This window comes from Hordeum vulgare, chromosome 4H (genome assembly GCF_904849725.1).
Source record: "Hordeum vulgare subsp. vulgare chromosome 4H, MorexV3_pseudomolecules_assembly, whole genome shotgun sequence".
NCBI classification, from domain to species: domain Eukaryota; kingdom Viridiplantae; phylum Streptophyta; class Magnoliopsida; order Poales; family Poaceae; genus Hordeum; species Hordeum vulgare.
The window spans coordinates 334,228,878-334,237,019 of NC_058521.1; the positions used below are offsets into that span (position 1 = coordinate 334,228,878).

General features: G+C 41.2%; 1 long non-coding RNA gene across 1 annotated transcript; it reads left to right on the plus strand.

The window, feature by feature from the left end:
- The first annotated feature begins 251 nt into the window (after positions 1 to 251).
- Positions 252 to 3,863, plus strand: LOC123448581. The gene is made up of 4 exons (XR_006631839.1): positions 252 to 657; positions 1,767 to 1,894; positions 3,206 to 3,463; positions 3,651 to 3,863. It is a non-coding gene; the product is annotated as an uncharacterized LOC123448581 (long non-coding RNA).
- Positions 3,864 to 8,142: the final 4,279 nt, after the last annotated feature.

Below are 8,142 nucleotides of genomic sequence, written 5' to 3' on the forward strand. Positions count from 1 at the left end.
AGTAAAAAACACCGGTTGTAACAAAAAAATCCGACGAACTGGAGTTGCAACCAAACGTATATGCAACTTTTTTATTGGATAAATATAGAACATAGAAACAGTTGTAGCAAATATGTACGATGGTTACAGCAAATTTAAACGAAAAAAGCTGCATACCAATCACTGCATGCGCGGGGTCGCGCACGACCGGCCGAACTGTTCGGCCAGCGCACCAGCGACAAACGTTTCCCTTTTTTCTATCTCTCTTCCCCTTATCCCTCTCTGTTCGCTCAACAGGAACCTGTAGAAACACATGGATGGCCCCAATAGCTCCTCGTCAGCGAACCTCTGGCTGCCCTAAGGATTGGGTCGCCCCGCGTTGCTCCTCAACCTGTCATTTTTCTCTTCCCTCTTCCTCCCCCTGCTCTAACCTTCGTTGTTGCTGCCTTCCTCTGCAGGAACCGCGCCGGGATGCTGCCGCCCATGGCGCTCCCGTTGTGCTGGCCCGTCGTTGAACTTTTTCCGCCGCCCCGTCATTGAACTTTTTCCGCAGTGGTGTCTCTCTGTCAAGCGAGCTGGACTACGCTCGAGCTGCTCCCTGTCGTGCGCCAGGTCGGCCACGCACAGGCCTAGTGAGTCCAAGACGACCTCCATTGCAGATGGGCCAAGCCCCGCTTGGTGAGCAATTTGGTCTGACTATGATCTGATGTATCGTGCCACAGCCACTTGTTAATTATCCAACGCCCAGCCACATTCAGCCCGTGTTTTTTTCTTAGGGGAATTTCACAATTATCTAATATTTTGCATATATATAGAAAAATGTCATGTTTTAAAATGTTAATAACTAATTAACCGTGCGTCGCATGTAAAAACTCAATACATGAAATATGTTTATAATTTTTTTTATTTTTACAATGCCCAACTTTCAACCAGAATTAAAATGTTTAACTTGGTCTTTTCATTTAATTTGCATAATGTCATGTAAAAAATGGTTTGTCTCATAATTAATTACTCGTAGCTTCGATTAAAATGATTTACATATGTAACTTGATCAGAAAAACGTGTACAATAATATGATAGCATTTATTTTCTTATTTAATAACTCTAAATTGTGTTATAATCAGAACATTACCGAAATCCTAATTTGCATATGGGGACTTTTTGGAATTGTTATTCCTTGTTCCGGCCTTATTTAAACTTGCCTAGAATTTCATGTAGTTTCTTAATATCTTGTAGCATCCATGATTAAAATGCTTTTGGCTGTCATTTGCATACATTTTTGCGTTCATGCCTTATCATCTTGTGTTGTTCATATCTTTTAAACCGTAACTCCATTTTAGATGATCTATATATATAAATTGACTAGAATGACGTGTAGAAACACATGATCCACTTTATTTTGCTGCTTAATAAATATAAAACATGTTTTAGAAATATTTGGACCAGTTTCGAAATTAACAAATGGGGTCATTTCGGAGATGCCACATGTTGTTTCCGACCTCATTTAAAATGCCTAGATAGTGTAGTTTATTTATACTTCACCTCTAGCCATGTTTAACAACATTTAAGCTTGTCGTGTAAGTAAACGAGAGTGAATTAAATGATTTGAACTTGTATTTTCGTCAATATGCAACTTGTTGCATATTTACCTTCACTTAATGTGTAGTATTTGATTGTTGTGTTTGCCATGCCATGCCATGCCTATTAATCCGGACATGCATATTTGTTTCCACATCATGTCATGCATATGCTCTGGTGTTTATCGTGTGTTGATTGTTTGTTTCCAGATTTTTTCTTCTTAATAGAGTGTCCAAAGCGTTTGGAGTGAGGATTCATTCGACTACATTGGTTTGTCTTCTTCATGGATTCATTGTTCTTCCAAACGGGATCACAAGCAAGATGATCATTTCCCTAGGTATCACTACTATCATTGCTATGCTAGTTGTCCCGTTTCTATCGCTATGTCTCCCCGTCTACCACCTGTTAAGTCAAGCCACCGAACATTGCCACGGAAAGCCTCTTACTACCTCAACATCCCAGGAAACCTTTGTTTGGTTATCTTACCACTTGCTCAACCTTCTTATAACATTGATAGTTGCGGGTCCAGTTGCTTCCATGTGTCAACATGGATATTTTGAGATATCACCATATTACTGCAATTTAATTTAATGCACCTATATACTTTGTAAAAGGTGGAAGGCTTGTCCTTCTAGCTTGGTGTTTTGTTCCATCTTTGTCGCCCTAGTTAGTTGTGTACCGGTGTTACGTTCCTGTTATGAGAACCCCTTGATTTTTGTTTTGGGACAAAACTCTTCTGACAAGGCCCAACGTGGGTATTATATTTGCTCAACATAATGATACTTAACACCCTTAGTAACGCAAAGGGAGTTAGCGCTACCCGTGGATTAATTTAACATAATACAGGGGGCCAATGCTGATGGTGTTGGTCCCAAACGGGTTGCGTGTAGGGCCATCGCAAGGGAACTCGAGGATTGGTTTAACTCATAGCTAGTCCCATTTGGTACGTAGTGCCCTGAGAAATAAAAACGTCCGGATCCTATTGGGATCTGGCCTGCCAGGTGGTCTTGTTGGATTTGTTTTACTCTTACCGAAGGTCTTTTGCATTTGGATATTGAGGATACCTCAGGCTATCTTGAGGTTAAGGTTTTCTCTCCAATGCAGCTTGTGCTAGTTTGTGATGGACTAGTCGGAGCACCCCTACAGGGTTAAATCTTTCAGAAGGTCATGCCCACGGTTATGTGGCAACTTGGAAACTTTTTTTAACACCTGGTCATAGCAAAGTTGAAGTAAACTCAATTAAAATATGCCAACTATGTGCGTAACCGTGACTGTCTCTTCTCGGTGAGTTTTTGATCCAAGAGAGGATAGTGTGGGGTTATGTTTGACGTAAGTAGGTGTTCAGGATCACTTTGTGATCACTTCTATATCACAACTATTTATGCATAGATCACCCCCTCGTATTCTTGTACTCGTAAGTTATCCACCCAAATAACTACTTAGTGTGTGATGCAGACTCACCACTTAAAGATACCTCATCCATTAAGCTTGCGAGTCTTGATACATTTGGAAATGCAATTGCTGAGTCCATGTGGCTCACAGATTACTATAATAATATTTTCATGTATAGGTAAAGTGATACATTGACGTGAGTGCGATGCTTATTCTATTTCAAGTTTCTTCTTCTTATTATTATTCATTGATCTAGGATGGGTTCTAGGCCGACAGCTTGGGATAGCAAGGATGGACGTCGTTTTTCTCGTTTGATTTCGCCGTTGCCGGACCCTGCTCTTCTACATGGTGACTGAATGTATTGATGTATTGTGATGTTCATGATTAGCTTGTGGCGAGTGTAATCCAATTCCATATACTCATATCTTTTGTACATGTAGTTGTAACAATATCCATTCCTTCAAAACAACGAGATGCACTTTCATCCCTATCGAGGCCTTCGTGCAAAAATAAGGTTAGGATTCCATCTTCGGTGTTACACTTCAATACAATGATCGTCACATCTTCGCTTTTGTCTATTCTATGTAATCCTTTTGTGCGGTGCATTTGTTGGGATCCGATGAATTGTGGGTTTATGTTTAGATTATTAATGATAATGATATGAGTCTTCTCTGAATTCTAATTATGATTCTTATTTGTAGGATTATGATGGCTTCCTAAATCTCTCTGATCCATTGAAATAGTATGGCCAACTAGATTGACATTTCTTCAGTGAGAGGGGTGTGTTATAGCCGGCTCAATCTAACGGGTTTCTATATCCTTGTAACAGAAGGAGAAGAGATACATCTTTGTATGTTTTCCACTATGGATAAATCAATGGGGTTAATCCATATTGATGGAGTTCTCTTTGTCTACATCATGTCATTGTTCTCCAAGCATTACTATATTTTACTTAATACTCTAGATGCCTGCTAGATAGCGGTCGATGGGTGGAGCAATAGTAATAGGTGCAGGTAGGATTCGGCCTATTTGCTTATGTACGTGATGCATGCATATACACGATCGTCGCCGTGAATATCACATAACTATGCGCTATCAGTTGCCCAATAGTAATTTGTTTACCCACTGCATGCCTACTACTTGAGAGATGCTATTGGGGAAAATTATGGCCCCATGTCTATACACTTATAATTTTACAAACCGTAGGATCAAAAGTATGTCTAGAGGGGAGGTGATTAGACTACTTGACAAGATAAAAACTTAGCCTTTTCCCATTTTTTAGTGTGGGCCAGTTTTAGCAACTATGACTAGTCAAGTACACCCTACACAAGCATATGTAAGAGTATAGCAGCGGGAAGTAAAACATGCAAGTGTAAAGTAGAGGGTAAGGTAGGGAGATCTAACGCAAAGGTTGAGACGGCGATTTTTGGCATGGTTATGATAGGTGGCACTATCGTACATCCATGTTAGTGGATACTTCAACCCACAAAGGGTAACGACTATGAGAGTCCACTGAGGGCTCCACCCATAAGGGGTCCACAAAGAAACGGCCTTGTCTATTCCAGCATGGCTTCCGTCCACCTAGGACTAGCCTCACTCACGATAGATCTTCACGAAGTAGGCGATAACCTTGCCCTTACAAACATCTTGGTTAAACTCCACAACACGAAGTAGGAGGCTGCCAAGCGACACCTAACCAATATAGGAGGCACCACCCTCCAAAAGGTAATAAATGTGGTAGAAGGATGAACTCCTTGCTCTTGTGCTTCAAAGGATAGTCTCCTTAACACTCAATCACTCTTTCTCAGATTTGGTAGGGGTAGGAGAGATTGATCTTGTGGAAAGCAACTTGGGAGGCTAGAAATCAAGGTTCAAATGGTTGGAACAGAATCTATTGATATCAACACATGAGTAGGTGGCTCTCTCTCAGAAAAATGGATATGGCAAGTGTAAGTGTGTTCTGAGTGCTTCCTGTCTGAATGACAGGTAGGTGGAGGGATATATATAGGCATCTCCCAAAATCCAACCATTACAACATTATTGCCCAACTCGGTGACACCAAAATGAATGTCGGTGGTACCGAGTTTCACTAAATGTGGCAACTTTTGAATTCTCGTTATATAGGAATCTAGGTGGTACCGATAGATGACCTAGACTGGTTTCCAATCCCGGTGAGAGCGACGTCAAACTCGGAAATTCTGGAACTTGAAGTTTTCTCAATAGAATGTTGGTCACCCAATCTCGGTGTCACCAATGGAGATGTTGGTTGTACCGAGATGGTGGGTTTGGCATAGGATTTGTCTAAGTGTAAAATCAGTATGGTCGAGTAGGAAATGTTGGTGACACCGATTTTGCATATGTGTCTTGGGACAAATATATTTTGTGGAAAGTAGGTGAGTATTTTTGGTGGCTATCTCTAAGCACTTGAGCAACCAATTCATCATAATACCTCATCCCCTTTTAATAGTATTGGATTTCCTATCGACTCAAAGTGATTTCTCAGAGAGTGTAAAATGAAGAGTCTTCTTTCCTGAAGCTTTAGCCAATCGTATTCCTTCCTATAGGCCAAAGAATCTTTGAAATTTTCTGAAATGTACTTGCATAAACTCATTAGTGCAATGATGCATATGTTGTAATTAATTACCAAAACCACCTTAGGGAGCAATTGTGCTTTCAGTCTCCCCCTTTTTGGTAATTGATGACAACATATAGATCAAAGCTTAGACAACTAATATAAGCAATAATTAGCGTTGACACTTCGATAAGTATGTCAAAAGCAAGAGCACCCCTAAATTTGTGCATTATTTTAAATTTGCGTTTGAATGCAAATGCACAATTGATTAGGATTATAGGTTACTCTTCCATGTCACATAGAAGTTGGTGATGCGCATAAATGATATGAATGAATAGCAGTGCATATAGCACCAACAAACAAGTGAATGATCATGATGTAGATAGCTCAAAAGTAATAACATGGCAGCATCAAATAATTAAAGCATATGACTAAACACATATCTAAACTAATAAAGTCATCCAAAAGACCAAATGAAGTTTTGAAAACCAAACGAGAGCAAATACAGTTAAAAGCTCTCCCTCTCTCGAAGCCCTATTGATCTATACACTTCTCCCCCTTTGGCAACAAGTACCAAAAATTTCGGAGGTCTAATCTAAGCGTCTCTCTCGGCACAATCTCCTCGTGTAGAAGAAGTTGGAGTACAAAATAGAGCATCTATGAAGGCTTCGGGAGATGTCGCAGGAGCAGGAGTTGGAGGTGTAGACACTGGAGGTGCTGGAGCAGGAGCTGAAGGTTGAGTTGATGAAGACGGTCTATCTTCTGGTACTCGCACATCTGCTGACCTGGTCTAGGTCGTGAACCGTGTAGTAGTACAAAGAAGTGAATCATCATCATCATCGTCATCATCTTCATCATCTGAGCGTGGAATCTTCACTAAGTCAACTTCATCCTGAAGCTGCTCAAGAGTGGTGGTCAACTCCATCACCTTCACATCGAGGTCATGGAATTTCATCTCCACGATCCTCTCTAGGTTCTTCTGGTTCAGCAAGATCTCTGAAATATTCTTCTCCATCCCTGAGATGGTGCTGACAAAGAAAGACATTTGTCCATCTTTGGTTTTGAGCTGGGCTGGTGGAGCTGGAGCATTCTTAGCAACCTCTACAGCTGCTGCCTCTGCAGCCTCTGTAGTTGTAGCTGAGCTGGGATGAGTGTCATCCATCACAATTATATTATCCTCAAATTCTAGTTGAAGGGGCAAATGAGGACGATCAAGCTGATATGCATGCTTGCCAATCTTGGCATTGATGAGCACATGAATGTATGGTGCATATACAAATGATCTCTTCTGGTCTGGAAAAGTCTTCGTGACGGTCTCAACAATCAAATCGATGACTTTGAAGTTGGTGTGTGGGTGTCTAGATGATGCAGCATATTGATGGAATAGCCTCTAATCATTTTGTCATCACCTGATTTGGGCATCGGGGTATGTCTTAAGATAGTATTGGTAGTGGTTATTCCTGCTTGCAAGAAATAGACAGAGCCAAGCTTGTGAGACGGCACATAGTCATTGGGCACTGGCTTGTACATATTAGCCATGGATTTGTGAGTCTTCTTAGGTTCTGAATACACATCCAAGTCTTCTTCACGTGCTTTAGGATCACCAATGATAATGGCCCATTCTTCAACTCTAGCTTCATATCTATTTCCATCAGTCATCCACACGATTGTGCCATCTGCATAGAAATGAACTATTGAGTAGCATTGCATAATCATCTCATCATTCCATGCAGTCATCTCTCTGCCAACAAACTCATCAATGTCAACAAGATTGAAGTTCTCTCTCACATGGGGAAAGAATTGTTCATTGGCTTTTATGCATTTCCACTCAACATATCTCATGTCCCTGACTGCTAGACTCTTGTTAAACATAACTATATGATAGAAGTCTTGTTGTTCCCTTGTGTGAAATCGGGTATCAACAACAGTTCTTCTCCTCACACCCTATGGATCTATAGCTCTCCACTTCCTCAACCCTTCATCTCTTCTCTTCTTCATGTCTTTAGCAATTGGATGAGCCTCAGTGTGAAGTGGAAAATGAGGTCTTAGCTTCATGAGAATAGGTGCATCCTCATCTTCTTCCTCTGCAGCAAAGGCTCTAGAAGCAGTGCCTTTCTCTTTAGCACCTGCACGTATGTCCTTTGTAGTCATCTTGGCAGCTATAGGCTTCTTAGGTGCTGAAGGCTTTGGAGAAGTATTCTTGGGCAAGGCATCAACCACAAGCTTCTCCTTCTTTGGAGGAGGGGCCTCAACTGGTATATCTTCCTCATCATCATCAACATCAGTAGTTTCTGCTGGATCTTCATACATGGAGGTTTGTCTTCCAACAACACGAATCACCCTCTTCCTGGCTCTCTTCACACCTAGCTTCTTAGCAAGTTTTACCTAAGAAGGATTGATGTACTCCGTCCTCACTACCTTCTTGACAGCAGCCCTCTCTTTCTGCTTCTGTGGAGCAAGAACTTCACGAACAAAATTAGAATCTCCTTCATCAGAATTCAACTTCTTCCCGCACCTAGTAGCTGCCTTCGGCATGCCATGGGAGGTGGGGGTACCTGGATCAGAAGGGTTCCTCTTAGGACTAGTGCCCGAATCAGACTCATCATGGGGATCACTTAAGT